Source organism: Capsicum annuum, chromosome 8 (assembly GCF_002878395.1).
Source record: "Capsicum annuum cultivar UCD-10X-F1 chromosome 8, UCD10Xv1.1, whole genome shotgun sequence".
NCBI lineage: Eukaryota > Viridiplantae > Streptophyta > Magnoliopsida > Solanales > Solanaceae > Capsicum > Capsicum annuum.
In genome coordinates this window covers 104,514,559-104,536,217 of record NC_061118.1, presented here as the reverse complement: position 1 = coordinate 104,536,217, position 21,659 = coordinate 104,514,559, and the positions used below count along the sequence as shown (strand labels likewise).

The 21,659-nt window shown below is 36.4% G+C and overlaps 1 pseudogene; it reads right to left on the bottom strand.

Annotated features, from left to right (window-relative positions):
* Positions 1–15,191, bottom strand: part of LOC107879061 — a 101,677-nt pseudogene extending 86,486 nt beyond the window's left edge.
* Positions 15,192–21,659: the final 6,468 nt, after the last annotated feature.

Below are 21,659 nucleotides of genomic sequence, written 5' to 3'. Positions count from 1 at the left end.
TACCATTTACCATGCCTATCTACCCAATGAGTGGAAAAATCCATGAATAAAGCACAAACAAACGCATGTAAGCCATGGAAATACCATTTAAACAGTAATCACCCAAAACCCTCAACCTAAATTCCAAAACCAAATATTAAAACTACATAAATATTAAACCATTGCATACCATGATTAAATACAAGTTTAGGAAAGAGATACATGCCTGGAAACACCAAGAAAATTTGAAGAGAAACCACAAATTGAGCCTAAATGACCAATCCCTTAAAACCCTATCTTTATTCTTGACTTGGGAATTTGAGAGATAAGAGAGTGCTTATGAATGATGAAAATAAAGTCCCTTAGGGTATTTAGCTCGTCGAAGTTAAGTGTAGAAGTGAGGAAAATGACCATGGTGCCCTTAATTAATAATGCATAAAATTATCGCTAGTCACTTTGGATCACCTCACAACTTATAAGGACTGGTCCGAGTCATCAACACGACTCATTTTTTGGGCAGAAAGTTTGGGACATTATACTAGTTTGGCTATGAGTCGTTCATTATGACTCATGGCCTCACCATATGACTTGTGAGGTCCAAATCATGACCTCATAAAAACTATGGAAAAACTTACTGGTCAGTCTATGATTATCACTTACGACTCACGAGGAGTCTTCACGACTCATCAACTGAGTCATAGATTGAGTAGTAAGCATAACTCCAAGATAATTTCAGAGTTCAAGACCTGAGGTGCTACAGGCTAATGGCAATCCCAAATTTCACAACCCAAAAACCACGGGTCATGATGGCCCTTGTCATGACAAGCCATAAAAAGTAATCCAATCACCCAAATTGATATAAAATAAGAAATCAACACTAGAACCCAAGGCAAGTCTTCTAGAATAAAGTTGAACCACACAAAATATAATAGTAGTAGAAGTACATAATCAAAGATACCAAACTAAATCCCAAAACATGATGTCACAGTGTAAGAACCAACTAATACAACTCAAAGTCAAAATATACGTAGGATATCCTAAAAGGAGAAACTCTATTTCTAAATACAAATAAGATATAGTCTAAATAAGAAAAGGTAGTATCCAAATTTGGATGCATAGATCAACCGCTACCTCAAATAGACTCCAAATACCGCTTGAATTAGCTATCCTTGCGGCATACTCGTATCTAGATCTGCACCAAAAGGGTGCAGTAGGGATGCATATGGTCCACTTGTACTGAGTAGGTATGATAGGCCGAATGAGTAAATTAGAAAATAAAGCACATAAATACAAATTATGGGCACATCACCTATAGTAAAAAAATATCCCAAATGGTAGCCCATACTCTCTACTAATAGTTCTATTATATACAGATATAATAAATATAGACAGGGGGAAAAAGAACAAATATTTGCATACACTAAATACAAGTCTAAGAAGATAGAAAAAATAGAAAAATATCATGTCATGTATATGAATACAATCACAGATTAAGCATAGTAGATGGAATGAAATAAAGATGATGCATGAGGTCATCACACAACCTCCGTATACACCTACTGAGCTGAGTTATGGATTAAGGATCCATTAGAGATTTGTCAACCCATACCTACCGAGCTCTATTACTAGGCAGAACTCATGGAGGGTTTTCCAACCCATATATAACCAATATCTAATACCAATATTGATAAATCCTTTCCGATACATACATCGGTAGAGAGTTTTTAAAGATGTCACATTTTTGTAAGAAAAAGCCAGTGTTTCCAGTATTTATATAGTGGTACCAGTGTTTCATGAATGAATATGATATGAGGATGTAATGCTCACAACTAACTAAAATGAGAACATCCAATATCAAGCCAATATACAAACCATGTGAGCAAAAAATTCACTCAAATCAACCAACCATCCATGATCTAATATAATACAGAAACCATCAAGTGAAACATGCAAGAAAATTATCATTTATACCACATAAATCCAAAAATCTAGGCTTTTTCCACCAAAAAGAGTGCAACCACACATACATATATCATTACCAGGTCAGTAACATCATTTAAGATCCAACACGATCACACAAAGCATATAATGTCTCAAAACCACCAAACATTATCCATATAGGCCACCACATGGGCACATATATCACCTAAACACATTTTCCATGGTACGACCCCATACCCATAGCATGCTTTTACATTATTATTAACTACCCAACTCAGTTTTAAAAAGTTAAGCCATAACTTACCTTGAATGTCAAAACTAAAACAATCAAGCCTCATCACTAAGTTTTTACTTCATGCTTGGATCCAAAATCAACTAGAACATACAAATATACAATCTATGCATCAAAAAAGCCAATGATATCCATATTGTCTGCTTTAGAATCAGAGAAAAAATGCACCCCCAAAATGAGTTTTGGAAAAAGAAGGGGAAAACCAAATTTTTTGTCTAGAAACACTTTCCCCAAGATTAAAGGAACTCATAGGAGAAAACCCAAGCAAAAAATAGGGTGAAATTGGGTTCGAATTAAAGAAATGATGATTTTAGCATTACGGGCCAAAATTCCCAAATTCCACCTTCAAAAACTAAGTTTAAACAAGATTTAAATGATAAACTTGAAGAAAAGTAGTTGAAATAGGAGATTGGAGCATACCTAAGCTTATAAATGGAACAAAATACCCAAAAACTCAATCCCTAAACTCCTCATCTCAAAAATTCTAAAGAAAAATCAAGAAAAGGATTATTTATACCCAGGTGCCAGGTTCCGCTAAGGCTTTCAAGTGGTTGCTTTAGCGGTCACCGCTAAATCTATCAAGTATTGCTTTAGCAGTTCTCACTTAGCATGCCAGTCCACTAAACCGGACAATGGCCATTTTAGAACCTTTGCTAAAGGCGCTAAAGCTGCGGAGGGCCTCTAAAATACCCTTGACCAGTTGGTAGCCATCTTTTAAAGTAGTTAAGTAGTGCTTTAGCGTTTGCCGCTATACGACCAAAGTGGTTCTTTAGCGGCTGCACCATGGAGACTTGGAAAATTCCAAGTCTCTGTGGACCCCTCAGGATTCATCCAAAATCCTGAGAACACAAACAAACTATACTATCTTATTAAATTCGATGCCCTAGACTCAATGTTGATATTCGAATTTGAAAGAAACATTGTTTTCGAAAAATTGACCTTTGAGACCCAATTTCACAACTTTCCAAATCGAGGGTCAAAATGAGATATAAAAGCCATAAAACCATACCAACCATGGTACTAACCTAAAATCGACGTTCTGAATCTGCTGGCATAGTCTATTTTTCCATCTGACTCATAGATCAAATGATATTGACTAAAGTCAACTATTAAACCTTTAAGACCATTAAAAACCATAATCTCGCATAAAATACACCAAAATGCATTGTAATTTATGCCAATCATTGCTACTCCCCTAAAATACCATAATTCAACCATAGGGAGGGGTAAAATAATCTAATCACACAAAAATAAATATTTCACACAAATCGCCAAAAGTCAGGTCATTGCATTAAGATTGTTTATTACCCTTGTAGACTTGGGGAAAGGTTTCATATATCAAAATAAACAATGAAAAGAAATATAAATGAATAAAGCAGATACAATGTATAATTTTACACATAATAACTGATAGTTATAATAAGCTAATTAATTAATTGCTAACACTTACCAAATTTGCGTAGAGGAATCCAAACAGAGTGTACAACGCATCATTCCTTTCAAGATATTTTTCCTTTATCCTATTGAAATATATATTCTTAGATCGAATGACTCTTTACCCCATAGGTACTCCTTGAAGAATTTGATAGAATTGGTCATGTTGATGATGTCTACCTCGATGCTCTTTAATTTATCCCAGGCTAGTAGTATAGTATTCACAAAACATACAAGAAATCTCTTGTATTTATCCTCCCTATCCAACCTTTATTCTATCACAAGATTCAATAACTTCTTCACACTAATCTTTTTTTATTAGTTACCCTTCTGTAAAATTCAACACCCTTCTCAATCAACCAATTGTACCTAGAATCATAGGTTATTTAGAATAATTCATCCTGGTGATTAATGCAAACTCCTTTAGGCCAAAACAAGTGGGCTTACCATTTATGCAAAGCTAAATCTCATTCAACTTAGGGTCATTCTTCACTCTGCATAATAATGGGTAATGGATAAGCTTCATATTAAACTTGGTAAACTTGGGAAGCTTATGTAAGACCACAAAACACGACGTCTTGAATTAACTGTTAAGATTCTAATCATTTAGAACATTTGTAAATTGCTCGTAGAGTGTCACCATAGTTTGAGCTAAAATTTTGGTTGGAAACAATGCAATATCATCAGAAATAGTAATGTGGTCGTATTTCCTGAAATGTATCTAACGTAATAAGGAACAAACAACACCTCCTTATCTTTCCCTTTTTTTCTCTTATTTCCCCGCATAAAATGTCTCCTACCACTGCACTTCCATGTATTCCCTTCATCAAATGACTCCTCTTTTTAGACTCCTCCACTTTTGCTGCAACTTATTTCCTTTTCAAAGCCCTTTACTCTTCTTCAACATTCCTTTTAGTAATTATTCTTTGCAATGCAACTCTACCTCTAGATTATTTTTTTGAAGAAGATGTACAAACACTAAATAGTTTATAAAAAGGGTGACACTATTTAGAATAGTAGAAATAGAAAAATATAACATCAAATCTAGCAAAAACACAATTATAATTGTCACGACCCAATTTCTTAGGTCATAATGGGGCCTACTATAACCCACCAGTAGGAAAGCCAAAATCGTAGTCCTAAACTACTAGTAACGGACTATAAAAAGAATGAAGGGAAGCATGCAAAATATATGAAATGAAAGACTAAAAGACGTAATATAGACCCAAAACTTGGTGGTGTTAGTACAAGAGCTTCTAATATAACAATATTACAAAAATGAAATACCAAGAGAATTACATTGTTACAACTCATCTTTGAATACAACATTGAGACTAATATAGTACATAAGAGAGAGGAAGGTAATACTCCAAATGCTAGGAGTTCACCCTATGTTTGCGAACCATGGATGATCCACACGACGCACATAAAACTAGTGATAACCCATACTATGATCTGCAGGCTGCAAAAGTGTAGCATCAGCACCTAACGCATGGTACTCAGTAGGAAATTGCCGATTGAGCTCCAAAGATAATGTAGATATATAAAACATATAAACAAAAATGGAACAATACCTAAATATCCAACAATCGCATAATAAAGCTAGTGAGATAGTAAGGGAAACTATTCTACTCATAGATAAAAACCTAGCATAGTAAAACTGAGCAAGTATTAAGGATGAACTATCCTACTCCAGTCATACTCAGGATTCTCAACACTAAACCATATATCCCTAGCCAATATACAAATAAAGGGTGAAAGAAGGACATATAACAGTATACAAGGCCAAAGAATGAATATATAATCTGAATAAATCAAGAAAGGGATATACAGTAGTACCATAGCTACATGTAAATAGATAGATATACTTGTATAAACAAGGTCAATTCAAGGTAAAACTTAAATCATCACACTAGAATCTTAAGAACTCAAAATCATAGCAGAAAGTAGTGGTAGAATACTTAGGCTCTAATCCATACGTCTAATCATGAGTTAATCAGGCATAATAATGATATCATAATATAGAAGATCCATAATCATACCTCAAATCCTGATACCGAATTAGTAACCAATCTATCTCAAACTAGCCATAACAATGATCATAATAATGATAGTAACAATATCAATGACAACACAAGTAACTAGATAGTTCGGACAACCAATACCTAGACGAGCCTTTCACGTACCCCCACTGCCCCATGATCAGAAGTTTTAATCAACATACAACATATCAGAAGGCATAATCATCACCCATGACTATGCAACTCCCTCATAAGGTTGATAAATATAGGTGCATACTGGTGATAGGAAGTGCGCATGCAAGAACGAATGCAAATTATATAATTAATATTATAGTTATCCTCTAGACTCAAATCAGGTATGTAATCAGTATCATAATTATCCTCGGGCCTTGCCGAGTTGACACAACCCAAACAAGTCCAGCCCATGTTAGGTATCTCAAGTCGAACTAGTACCGGAGACCACCCCTAATACCCAAACCATTGACTACCTTATACCCCATGTCAGATGAATTTCAGATAGATAACAAGATAAGAGAAAATCATTTTATAAATATTATAATAAGTCTATAACCAAAACCAACCTTCCACAACCAAACGACCAACCAATACCAATACCAATACCAATACCAATACTAATGCCAATGCAAATACCCATACCGATACAACCCATGCCTACTATAGTCCGACAAAGCTTCTAATTTAAACCAAAGAATATCCTGTTTGGACATGCTCCTGACCATAGCGAAAGCCAATACCAAAGGAATAATAAATACATAAAGAAATCCATAGCATAAAATTGGGTCTTTCAAAGTATGAAAGATCACCACTTCTGTCTGACTCAAAACTTATCCTTGAATTACCAAGTCATTGAGCAAAATAAGTGGAAGTATAGACAATTCCTACATCGCATGCGGATACAACATCCAAAGATGGTTAGCGGGGGAATGCTAGCATGTAACTCAGTGATGAAGATAAAGTAATTCCATTAATCCAAAACCAAGTAAAAAACACATAACCATATGCAATTATATATATATATATACATATATACTATATCGGGATATATAACAAAACTTAGCATGAATTTCACATAATTAACCTGGGATATGTAGCTTTACAATCATAAGTCTACCCACGGACTATATAGGTCTAGTGATATCCCCTGAACGGGCCCTAGTAAGTGTTAGTCGCACGAATCAAAGATATTATAAATAGCCGCGGATTCCCTTGTACCCTTTGCCCTCCATGATGCATATTTACATGTATAGACTTGTGATATTACCTTGTACCCCACAAACATATAGTCATTAAGAGCAACCCTCATGTCGGCAAACATGAGTTTCTAGTATCCGTCCTTCATACTCACACCTTCATGATTAGCTATCACAACCCCCATTATTGCACAATTAAAACATTTGACACATTACCAAACCACCAATTCTAGGATTCAATTATTCAAGAATTATTAAGTGGTATCATCATACCGACTATAACTTGTAAGCAATGTCATTAGACAACACTTAGGGGATTCCCAAGTACCCTGCAGATTCTATTATTAAAATCACTTGGGGTATCCCGATGTACACCATAAGGTTTTGATAATTATTCAGTTAGGGGATTTCATTGTACCCTATAAGGTTTTTAAAACCATCTTAACCATTTATACCATACATTAGTTTCAAGAAATAAGCCAATCCAAGTGATAATGCATAAACCAAAATCAATGATGCAAGTGGGTTGAGTTTATTACCAATTTCCATACCAAAACAATTAATTTAGGGAGTCTCACGCACCCCAATGAATTTACCAATCAACAATTTCAACACAATTGTTTCATAAATATCATGGACGAAGCATTTAAACAATTTATATTAAAAACCCTCAACCCATTGTTCAGAATCCAACATCAGTATCTCATGAACAATACTTTAAATTACATGCTTTAAAAAAATTGATAATAAGGGAAGAGTAACATTCCTTAAATACCGAGAAGTGCAGAGAGAAATTACCCTTGGAAGTCCTAATTGATTAATCTCTTGAAAACCCTAAGTGTTCTTAACCTGTAGGATTTGAGAATGTTTGAGAGTCTATTTGATGTGATTATGAAGGATAAGGATAACCTAAAGATATTATAAGACGTGGGTTTTAAGTTGGGAAAAAGGGGAAATGTCAAGATTACCTTTAACTTAAAAGCTAGAAAAATGTTGCCTTTGACTACGAGTTAACCATTGAATCATAATCTCTCCTTGCGACTTGTAAACACAAGTCATAACCACGAGTTGTAACCAAGACAGTGACCAAGATCCCAATATACTGTCAACCTTACGACTCAACAAGCTTACTCGTAACAAGACCCTACGACTCGTAGGGTCCAGTCAAAGTCAACATAGAACTTAATTAGATTGATACTAGAAATCCTACAACTTCATTTAGTGATTTATAGAATATACTTACATCTCTTAGCGAGCCACTCATTGTCAGAGAAAAATCAAGCCACTAACTTACATGATTTGGCTATAACTCCTCCTAATGACTAGTCACGCATTATTATGACTCATTCTCTCAAATCATACCCTTGAGAGAAAATTAACACCACACACTGGTCACTCTACGACAAGGGTCACCTGACCCATCAAGATACCCTATTACTCATGGGGTCAAGTCGTACCAAGGTAGTGAGCTCAAAGCTTAAGAAAGCTTCAAGGTCCATAATCTGAGGTATTTTAACTCTCCCCCACTTGGATTTTCATCCTCAAATAATGGGAAAAGTCATTTACCAGCACGATTAAACCCTAAATATCACTACTCTTACCTTTAAGACAAAAAACAAGAAAACTAAGGAATTTATAATTTCCCTTTAACAAAGATAGAAAACAAAGATGTTAAGATCAACACATACCTTAAGTACGATGTTCCAGAGCAGGGAATATGAAAGGATACTTGGTCTTTATGTCCTCTTTGTCTTCCCAAGTATCCTCTTCAGTCTTATGGTTCCTCCAAAGAACCTTTACCAAAGCTATATCCTTAGTCCAAAACCGATGAACTTGCTGATCAAAGATTTTAATTGGGAGTTCCTCATAAGACAAGGAATAAAAAATATCAATATCCCTAATAGACACATTTAGTGATGGATCACCCACACACATCCTCAACATTGATATGTGGAACACCGGGTGAACGGAGCTCAAACTAGAGGTCAACTCCAATTCACATACAACATTACCAACCTTTTTCAAGACCAAGTACGTGATGTTATACCGAGGATTAAGCTTCCCATTATTCCCAAACTACATTTCTCCCTTCAAGGGAGACACCTTTAAGAACACCGAATCACCAACCTCAAACTATAACCTCTTACACCTCACATCTGCATAGGACTTTTGCAACTTTGGGCAGCTTTAAGTCTATCCCAAATCATCTTCATCTTCTCCAAGGATTGGTGAACCAAATTTGGCCAAACATCTCTGCCTCACCAACCTCGAACCACCCAATAGGAAACCTACACTTCCTACCATACAAAGCCTTAAACGAAGAAATTTTGATACTATATGTGAACTCTATAAGTGGAAAATAATCTACCCAACTACCACCATGGTCAATCACGCAAGCTCAAAACATATCTTCCAATGTCTAAATAGTCCTTTCTGCTTTCCCATTCGACTGCGGCGAAAAGCAATACTAAGGTTCACCTTAGTCACCAAACCCCTAAGAAATAAACACCAAAAGTATGATGAAAACTGAGCACCACGATCTGACATAATGGAAATAGGTGACCCATGCAACTTCACAATTTCCTTAGTGAACAAATTTTCATGATCATCTACCAAAAAATTTGTCTTTACTTGCAATAAGTGAGCAGACTTAGTTATCATATCCACGATTATCCATATCAAATCAAACTAATTCTGAGATCGTGGAAGACCGATAGCAAAATCCAGATTAACCACTTCCTACCTCCACACAGACAACTTAATTTCATGAGACAACCTTTCGTGCCTCAAGTCTCAACTTTCACATGTTGACACACCATGGATTTAGCCATAAAAGTGGCTACACCTCACTTTCTATTGTTCCACCAATAGATCTCCTTAATATCATGATACAACTTTATTAAACAAAGATGAATGGCATGACATGAATCATGAGCTTCAACCAAATCATTTGTCAAATCCATCAATACCAATAACACACAAACTCCCTTGGTACCTTAAGATATCATCACCCTCAATGTCAAAGGCCATTACCTTCTGCTGACCCACATTTCCCTTAATCTTCATTAAGACATGATCTAATACCTATTTCTCTTTAATATCAATACCAAAAGATGACTAAACTACCTTTTGCACAAACATGCCCCCATTCCCTAGTCCCAGAGACGAACACCAAAGTTAGCAAAATATCGAATATCCTTCATGAATTCCCATTTATCCTTATCTACATGAGCTAGAATCTCCATGGATAACCTACAAAGACCATCAACAACCACATTAGCTTTACTTGGATGGTAATGAAGAATCATGTCATAATCTTTAAATAGCTCAAGCTACCTCCTTCGCCTAAGATTTAGCTATTTTCGAGTGAATACATATTGCAGGCTCTTATGATCAGAAAATATATCCACATGCACTCAATACAAATAGTGATGCTAGATTTTCAATGCGAATACCACAGTGAATAACTCCAAGTCTTGAGTCAAATAATTCTTCTCAGGCACCTTCAACTGTCTAGAGACATACTGCATCAAAATACAGCCAAGCCCCATATAGGACACATAATAAGAGACCACAAAACCATTAGTGGCTTCAGATAAAGTCAAGATCAAAGCCAAAGTCAGATTATCCTTTATCTTCTCAAAACTACCCTCACAGGTATCAGACCACAAGAACTTGTCCTTCTTTTGAGTTAACTTAGTCAATAGGGAAACAATAGAAGAGAAACTCTCCATAAATCTCCTGTAGTAATTAGCTAAACCTAAGAAGCTTTGGATATTAGTTGGAGTCATGGGTCTAGGACATTTCTTAACCACTACAACCTTCTATAGATGCATTATGATCCCCTCACTCGATATGGCATAACCCATAAAAGTAACAAATTTCAACCAAAACTCATACTTAGAGAACTTAGCGTACAAATGTTCGTCTTTCGAGGCCTATAATATAATACAAAGGTGATCGACATGATCCACCTCACTCTTAAAGTACACCAAAATATCATCTATAAATATAATGATGAACAAATCCAAAAATTAATGAAAGACCTTATTTATTAAGTCTATGAATATCACTCAGGAATTAGTCAAACCAAATGACATGACTAAGAACTCAAAGTGTCCATATCGGGTATGGAAGAAAGTCTAAGGGATATCTACCTCCTTAATCTTTAACTAATAATACATGGATTGAAGATTAATTTTAGAGAAAAACTTAGCACCTTAAAGCCAATCAAATAAATTATCTATTCTCAAAAAGAGGGTACTTATTCTTTACTGTCACTATGTTCAATTACCAGTAATCAATACACATCCAAAGGGAACAATCCTTCTTATGCACAAACAAATTAGGTGCACCCTACAAGGACACACTAGGACTGATAAAAACATTGTCTAGAAGATCCTTCAATTGCGCCTTAAGCTTCCCTAATTCAGTCAGAGCCATTCTATATGGGGGAATAGAGATAGGATAAGTGCCCAAAATGAGATCAATACCAAAATCAATATCCCTACTAGGAAGGAAACCTGGAAGTTTATCAGGAAAAAATTTGGGAAATTCATTCACCACCGGACAGATTGTATGGAAGGACCCTCTGAGTTAGAATCCTTAACTCGAGAAAAATGATAAAGGTATCCTCTAGAAATAACCTTCCAAACTCTAAGATATGATATGAATCATCCCTTAGGATCTAGATAATCCCATTCTCACTTAATGACTGGCTTATTAGAGAAATTAAAAATAACCTTATGGGTTCAATAATCTAAAAGCGCATAGCACAAGTGCAACCAGTCCACCCCAGTATGACATCAAAATCAACCATGTCTAATTCAAACAAATCCATAAAAGTCTCCCTACCACCCACTGATACGCCCAAATTATAACTCTCGTTAGAAAGCATAAGCAATCGCTATCAAATATAGAACCCAACTAGGTTAGGTGTCGAATCCCACAGGGAATACTGTGTTCTCTAAGTATTATGGTTGTTAACAGACTGTTGAACGAAGGTTCCAGAATAGAGGGGGATTTTGATTTATCAATTATATTCAAATGTTTGTCATAGAAAGTAATCCAACTATAGGTTATATTACTAATAGTAATTCAATAAGAGAAGTCAAACTAAAGTTATGGTTACCAAGATGCTTAAGAAGCTAGGGTTGTGAACTATCTTGGATTCCCAATGAACAATTCTTATTGTAATAGTAATTGAATTCAATGGTTTACCCATTAGTTTCTAACCCTAAATGAGTAACTTATCCATTAATTTTTTCAAACTTAAGGAACATAGTATTAATTCCACTATAATCTCACATGGGTTGATCCGGTTAAGGCATCTACCCTCTATCCAAAGGTTAAAGCCTTCAGATTTATGTAAACCTTTTTTTTCCCAACAAGTATATTTCTATTTGAACAAGTGTTGTTCTTGGGCTCACTTTTCAAGTTTTCAATCAAGAAAAGTCATTAAAGTGAAGAAGAGTTTATGCAATATCAATTACTCATGGGAATCTACTAGATTCACAACCCAAAATCAGATTTTCACATTAAGGCTCCCATAACCCTTTTTATGGGAGCTTATCCACACATTTCCACCCAACAAAGAGAAGAAACCATTGTGTTATTCATAAATTAATTCAAGTTTAATTACTTAAGTCACAATTGTTGTTCTGCAATCTTTAATAGAAAAGATGATAAAGGAATATAAACCCATAAATCTCTAATGAATCTTAGAGAAATACTATGTAACAATGTATATTTAGTATGGAAAACTCTAATAAAAGATAACAGATGGATAATAAAACCTAAAAATAGGTATTTATATGTTCCCAGTCAAAAAGGATTTAAAATATGAACTTAAAAACCCATGTCCAAAGTGACGACCAAAGTGGTGGTCTATTGCAAGGCTGATGGTCCTCCATTTGGTCTGTCACTTCTGATCCTGGAAGGTCACTTTCTGGATAAGACTGACGGTCAAAGTGGTGGTCCTTCGTAAGATTGATGGTCCACCATTTTGACCGTCGCTGATTATCCTTGAGAATCAAGTTCTGGATAGTCCTGAAGGCCGAAGGGGTGGTCCATCGCAAGACTGACAATCCACCATTTTGACCGTCAGAACTATTTTTTTGCTAATTTTCTGAGTCTTTTACTTTCGCTAGCTCCTTACCCTGAAACACTAAAAAACAATATTAAATGCAACCTTGGTTGCTTGAAAACATGCAATTTTTCCCAGAAAAAGATGAAAAATGTTCCATAAAAAGTCGGAATATCAACACCCTCAACTTAAGAAGATAATTTCTTGTCCTCAAGAAACTTAGCACCAAATTGCAAATATGAACAATACAATGACGGGCATTTACTACTGAACCAATTCTCACACAACCATTCACTTGTCATCCAAATCATATGGTTTAACATGTCAGAGTCTATAGTCGGTATTGTTTCAAATTCAATCATCTACATAACATGGATACAAGAATCTACAGAGATAAGCCAAATTAAATATGACTCAGGTTGCCCTCATAGACAAGGAGATCCACCACTTAATATATTTTGTAGATACAAATCAAAACCCTCTCACTCATCAAAGAAGTTACCAATATAGCACATACACCCATAAGCTTGCCATTATCATCCAACGCCCCCTTATAGCTGAGTTCCAAGATCAAGCAGGTCTTTTCTAGGCTAATAATGAGGTATTAAGCTAGGTTAGGAAGAAATTTTGGGCAAAAGTGACTAAGAACTAGGCTTTAACTCTTTTTTCCTTCAAATTCTTCTTACCAAGGCCATTGCCTTGCTAGCTCACTTACCCTTTTCTTATTCATTCATGCTTTACCATAATAAACCCCCTTTTTTATATACAAGCATCAGCCACCCTAAACTTAGGCTGATGCCATAAGTCAAGGTGAAAATTGTCTTAACTAGACCAGGGCCAAATGCTAAAATTCAAATTCTAGACCAACTTTTCATTCGACAGTTAAAATTCCTACAATAGCCACCCTCAACTTAGGTGTTTTGCATAAGTTTAGGTACATATTTTCCATTATTAAGCTAGGGCCAGAGCTAGGAGTCAACAACTGAAAGAGAGTTAACTAGAATACTTAGTGATAAAGAAAAATTAACAAAGGCTTAAATAAGGGTTCAAAAATGGAAAATTAGTTTTGGTAGGGTTAATTACTTTGGCTAAGTGGACTAAAAGCACAAGGTGGCCTGCTATCCCTTCTTATCTCATCAACTACAGAACAACAACAATTAAACCAGGTAAGTTCTAGGTACTATACTATGTAATAACTAATACAAATACTCACACATAGAGCAGCAACTGAGTCAAACTCATTCTACTGTTCTTAAAATTTGCATCGCATGTCATATGTATTTATAGGTTAATACCAACTACAGATTCACTAACAGTTGATCACATATCCTAGGAGACTAAAGTAAATAGTCATATGGAACTAGTCATAGCTTGATGCCAACATTATTCATCATCTGTATTCACAACAAGATACTAACACAAATAATACTTTTATTTTATGGACCAATATTAACAGCATACTTAAAAAAATGCAACCCTAAAGTTAAACCTAGAAAAGAAAATTGCAACCGCGAACTTAACATGACCCTAGATATGCCAATTCTCCTAGATAGCACATGGTAGGGTCAAGAATATTGGAAACTCAACCCCCATGGTACAACTACACCACCCCTACATAAAAAATATATGCATTGTCCTCAAAGAATTAAATTAAAGTACAAAGGAATGGGTATACTTATATTGCCTCCTATTCATCTGAGGCATTTCTGAAATATGGTAAGGACCCTGCATCTCACCTGGTTCAATGTTGGCCCCTATGGTGTTAGGGTCACTCAAAACCTCACCCTCCAAAATTGAAGGAATTATCTCTGGGACTGAGCCTGAACTTTGCCCCTTTGCTGGGGCAGCACTAGTAGATACTCCTCCTGCTTGTTCATTATCTTTCTTTTTTCTCTTTTCTTCATATTTCTTTGATTTCTTTTGAGCTCTATTCAGATCATGCTGTTCCTATTGCTCTGGTGTCATTTATGCTCTCTTTCTTATTTTTCAGATTTTCTTACAGCTCGTTCATCCATAAGAAAGAGAGCAAAAATAACACCGGAGCAATAGGAACAATATGATCTGTAAGAATGAGCTATAAGAAAATCTGATCTTACAGCTCGTTCATCATCTGTAGGTTTACAACTGACGTCCCCTTTGGACAGTCCATCTCTACTAATGCTGGATAATTGGCAAAGAATTCTCTTACCAAATTCAGTTGATACGATCCTGGTGGCTTGCTCATCCATGCTAGTTCATACTCGTTGAAACAGCGTTCCAACTCAGGATATTTATGTAACTCCATTGTCATAATCTGATGTTACTTCGTAAATGGCCTTTTTATCCCTCTTGCTGTAGGTATTAATCAGTTATATAATTTCTCTCTTGCTCTCTCTATCTTCCATTTAATCGCCTCTCAAACTTAAGGATCCTTACACTTGATAACGTTAGCATTCTTAGGTTTAGTATCCACATCAGTTGCTTTCATTTGTTCTCCCACGTTAGCAGCCTCAGTTCTACCCTCAACAAGCTCAGGTTTATTTGTAGCAATCGTTGACTCATCTGGGCTTAAGCTGATACTGCTTGTATTACTATCGCTCTCCTCTTTAGACTGGGAGAGCGTGGGATTTTCCCTTTCATGTTTCCTAGTGTTGTACATGAGTACAAATTCGTCTCTTTCAATTTAGGATCTTCCTCCTCTATTTGGTAGATGTTTACGAGCAATAACGCCTGAAAAAGAAGTAAGGAATTAGTTCACAGCACACAAACAACCTAAGAGTGAAAACTTAGACTTGACGGCCATACTAGTGGTCCATTGGGTAACTAGTGGTCCATCAGGTGGGCCGTCAGGTCCTATTAAGAAGACCTAAAAATTCAAAGAGTTGTGACAGTCCATATGGTGGTCCATCAAAAAGTTGACGGTCCACCACTTTGGCCGTCGTATCTTAACCAGTGGGTGTTATTTCTAGGGTTCTTACGATCCATTTGGTGGTCTGTCGGATAATTGATGGTCTACCATTTCAACCGTCGCATCCCTTTTTTGAATTTAGGATTTAATTCGGCATTTTGTCAAACATTTAGCATACAATCCCAATTTTTTTAACAAAAATTGACACCAACTTCATATTTATGCATACAATTTCACACTTTTGAGCATACAGGTTACTCAGACTTCACCCACATAGTGTATATTATCATTCCAGACTTAAAACCAGTTAAAGAAAAAGAAGAAAAACAAGATGAACTTTTATCAACTAACCAATTATTCATTTCATGTTGTAGCAGTTCAGAAAGAGAAGACATAGAGGTGCTCATACCTTAGTTTTGTAGAAGTTTCTCTTTTACTTGCTTGCAAATACTGAAAACAAACTTAACTTAAAACTCTATAATTGCTTTCACGAATGTTTGAGATGAAGATAAGGAAAATAAAAGAGTTTGTTAAAATAGAGCAAAAAGAAGTAGATGGAGAGTCCTAGGAAGATCAAATGCCCTCAAATTCTTTGAATCTAATAGAATTTGGTGAGTTGAAGAAGTTGAAAAGGGTACAACATATGTAACTGCTCTTTTACCTCTTTAATATAAATTAACCAAATATGGGTCACTAAAATAAATCTCAATTTTAACCCGACCCAACCCAGTGCTAGGGTAACAATGACGGCTGCTACGACGGTCCATCGGAAATGCAATGGACCACCATTTACGCTGTCGATCCTTACCAGAACATGGTCACTTCAGCTTAATTTTGATGGTCCAAGTGGAGATCCACCAAATTTGTCACGGTCCACCACTTTGGCCGTCGCACCTAACCAGAACCTGGGCAACTCAGCTTGATTTTGACGGTCAGTGTGGTGGTCTAAGAATTTAGTGATGGTCCACCACTTTGGCCATAAACTTTCTCCAGTGAATGAATTTTTTTAGCTTTTTTGTGATGGTTGAAATGGTGGTCCATCAGGTGACTAGTGGTCCACCAATTTGGCCGTCACTTTTATTCCAATAGCTCAGATTTTCAACCCTTTTTCTAATTGTATTATTCCTTATTTTTGTTGTATTTTAAATCCTGCACACTTCACAAACACATCAAAAATTCACTAGAATAACAAAATAATTTAACTAATGCTTTACAAAAACACACTGTAGGTTGCCTCCCACCAGCGCCTGATTTATAGTCGCGGTACTACTCAGTTATCTTGATTACTTAGACTTCATCGAGATAGATAGTATCAATACTCCTTATCAAGTCCATTGGACTGATATATAGTTTCACATACTGCCCATTTACCTTGAAGACACTTTCGTCTTCATTTTCAAGTTCCACTACTCTAGATGAGTAAACTTGACTCACTTTAAATGGGCCGAGCCATTTAGATTTGAGCTTACCTAGAAATAGTTTGAGTCTGGAGTTAAATAGAAGCACCAAGTCACCTTTATAGAAATCCCTCTTTTCAATCCTGCGGTCGTGGTACTTCTTTATTCTTTCCTTGTATAGATCAGCTAGATCATAAGCTCTAAGATGGAACTCGTCCATCTCATTTAGCTGCCCCAGTCTCATATTCGCCGCCTCATTCCAATTTAAGTTAAGCCACTTCAGTGCCCACAACACTTTATGCTCTAGCTCAATCAGCAAATGACACACCTTTCCATAAACTAATTGGTATGGACACATGCCAATAGGTGTCTTGAAATCCGTTCGATATGCCCATAAGGCATCGTCTAGCTTCCTAGACTAATCGTTCCTGCTAGCATTTACAGTCTTGGCAAGGATAGCTTTGATTTCTTGATTAGAGAGTTTTAATTGCCACTGGTTTATGGGTGGTATGGTGTAGCCACTTTATGATGCTTAACTCCATATTTTGCCAAGATAACTCTAAATATCTTGTTACAAAAGTGTGATCCTCCACTGCTGATGATGGTACGTGGTACCTTGAAGTGCGAGAAGATGTTTTTCCTTAAGAATGCAACAACTCTCTTTCCTTCATTATCTGCAGCCACTACCTCAACCCATTTTGACATATAGGCAATGACACCAAAATTTGATACGTCCAAATTACAACTCTCATTAGAAAGTGTAAGCGATCGCTGTCAAATATAGAACCCAACTAGGTTAGGTGTCGAATCTCACAGGGAATACTGTGTTTTCTAAGTATTGTGGTTGTTAACAGACTGTTGAACGAAGGTTCCAGAATAGAGGGGGATTTTGATTTATCAATTATATTCAAATGTTTGTCACAGAAAGTAATCCAACTGTAGGTTATATTACTAATAGTAATTCAATAAGAGAAGTCAAACTAAAGTTATGGTTACCAAGATGCTTAAGAAGCTAGGGTTGTGAACTATTTTGGATTCCTAATGAACAATTCTTATTGCAACAGTAATTGAATTCTATGGTTTACCCATTAGTTTCTCACCCTAAATGAGTAACTTATCCATTAATTTTTTCAAACTTAAGGAACATAGTATTAATTCCACTATAATCTCAAATGGGTTGATCCGGTTAAGTCATCTACCCTCTATCCAAAGGTTAAAGCCTTTAGATTTATGTAAACCCTTTCTTTTCCCAACAAGTATATTTCTATTTGAACAAGTGTTGTTCTTGGGCTCACTTTTCAAGTTTGCAACCAAGAAAAGTCATTAAAGTGAAGAAGAGTTTATGCAATATCAATTACTCATGGGAATCTACTAGATTCACAACCTAAAATCAGCTTTTCACATTAAGGCTGCCATAACCCTTTTTATGGGATCTTATCCACACATTTCCACCCAACAAAGAGAAGAAACCATTGTGTTATTCATAAATTAATTCAAGTTTACTTACAGAAGTCACAATTGTTGTTCTGCAATCTTTAATAGAAAAGATGATAAAGAAATCTAGATCCACAAATCTCCAATGAATGTTAGAGAAAAACTATGTAACAATGTATATTTAGTATGGAAAACCCTAATAAAAGATAACAGATGGATAATAAAACCTAAAAATGGGTATTTATATGTTCCCAACCAAAAAGGATTTAAAATTTGAACTTAAAAACCTGCGTCCAAAGTGATGGCCAAAGTAGTGGTCCGTCCTAAGGCTGACGATCCTCCATTTGGTCCGTCGCTTCTGATCCTAGAAGGTCACTTTCTAGATAAGACTGATGGTCAATGTGGTGGTCCGTTGCATGACTGACGGTCCACTATTTTGACCGTTACTGATGATCCTTGAGAGTCAAGTTCTGGATAGTCCTGACGGCCGAAGTGGTGGTCCGTCGTAAGACCGACGGTCCACCATGTTGGCCGTCGTTGAGCATTTCAGGATACCTGGTTCTGTTTAGCATTGACAGCCAAAGTGGTGGTCTGTCACAAGACTAACCATCCACCACATGGGACGTCACTGGGTCTTCTGAACTCATGGATTCTATTTGGACCTGACAGTTGAGTTGGCGGTCAATCGCAAGACTGGCGGTCCCCCATTTTGACCATCAGAAGTGTTTTTCTTCTAATTTTTTGATTCTTTTCCTCCCACTAGCTCCTTACCCTGAAACACTAAAAACTAACATTCAATGTAACCTTGGTTTCTTGAAAACATGCAATTTTCCTAAGAAAAAGATGAAAAATGTTTCGTCAAAATCCGGAACATCACCCATGGATACCACAAACCCTTATAGACACTTTTAGCTAACATAGAGTCACCCACCAGGGTAGAAATAGAAAAAGGGTCTGAAATACACTCAAGACCAAAGCCAAAATGCACAACCACAAATAGGGTCGCATAAGAAAGAGTGGACCCTGGATCAAGTAAATAGTACACATCACGAGAAAAGAGTTTAAACATACCAGGAACAACATCAGGCGATGCTTTGAACTCCAGATGGGTAGTTAGAGCATAGAGTCAGTTTCGACCAATGCCAGAGCTAGATGGGGCACCCTTTGGTGAAAGAGCTGATAAAGAAGCAACCAGAGCCTTGTTTTCCCTAGAAGCAACCTTACTCATGGGATTGTTTCTAAGCATATGCCTTGGTTGACCACATTTGAAACACTTGTCCTTTCCCTCATCACAAAAATCCTAATGCAATCGACCATAAAATATATAGGGAGGATATGCTAGAGATAATTGGACCTCACTAGCCTGAGATTGGGTACCCTTTGCCTTAAACCCACTATCATAATGTGAATGACAATTACCCAATAATTTTGAATAAGGATTACTAGCCGTAGAGTAGGAACTAGAACTACCCACTTCTTCTTAGACCACTTTCCACTATCTTTGCTGCTTTGTTGTTGACCTCCACCCTTATCAGAAAACCTAAACTTCTTATTCTGCTTTTCCCATATTTTAGTCTTTTTCTTCTCTTCCTCAACTTGCTGTATATAAATCACAAGCTGAGAAATATTTATATCATTGTTCAACAAGGAAGACTTAATTTCTAGAATCAAATCTTGAGAAAACCCAAAAGCGAACTTCCTCATTCTATCCCTCATGATACACACCAACCCTAGAGCATATAGGGACAACTACTACATCTTCAAGGCATACTCCTTGACTATCATCCTACCTTACCTCAGATTCACGAATTCTTTAGCATTTTCCTCCTCAACATATAGGGAAAGAAGAGATCAAGAAAATCTCTAGAAAAGTCCTCCCACAAGTTGACTCAATATTCACACCACTGAGCTACTCCTATGCTTTATACCACTAATGCGCTATATCCTTTAACTGATAGGCTGCAAACTCTACACCTTCTACCTCAATAATATGCATCATAGGGAAAATCTTTTTCATTTCATATGTGAAACCCTGAGGATCCTCCTTAACCTTTATACCAGTGAAAATAAGGGGTCTAAACCTCATACATTGGCTAACTCTAGTGGCCTCAGATGGTGGAGTAACAGAATTTGCATGCTCAATTTGAGAGGTAACCAATTAAGTTGGCAGATAGATTGACTGGAAAAACTCAACATTAGATATATCAACTTGAGGTGTCTAAGAAAGGACATGAGGAACTCGTGGATATCTATTAGGACCATCAATGACAGTGGCCCTAGACCTAATCTAAACCCCTAGAGTTGGATGAGCTCTATTTCTATTATCCTCAGACGGGACAGTAGGGTTCCCATGGACATCAGATCTTATTGGAGGCATGATCTTAAAAGCGAACAAAAAGGAGTTAGAGAGATCCAAGAACTTAGACTCTATAGCCCAAAAATAGAACACAAGAATGAGAAATATTCCTAAATGCCTCGAATCCTCTTCCTTATGAGTGTGGCATGGTACACACCCGTAAAAAAGACTATACATGAAATAGCTTTGTGGACACCAAATTATCCATGAACCTAGGTTCTGATACCAATCTGACATGACCCAAGCAAAGGTCTGGCCATGTCGGTTATCTCAAGTCTAACTAGGACCAGAGACCACTCCAATACCCAAACCATGGATCACCTTACACCCCATGTCATATGAATTATGATTATATAACAAAATAAGAGAATATAAATTTAAAAAAATTATAATAAGTCTATAACCAAAACCAACTTTCCACAACCAGAAAGCCAACTAATACCAATACCAATGCCAATACCAATACAAATACCAACACTGCCCAAGGCCACTGTAGTCCGACAAAGCCTCTAATCAAAACCAAAGAATATCCGATCAAGACATGCCCCCTGACCATAGCAAAAACCAAGACTAAAAGAATAGTAAGGACATAGAGAAACCTATAGAATGAAATAGGGTCTTC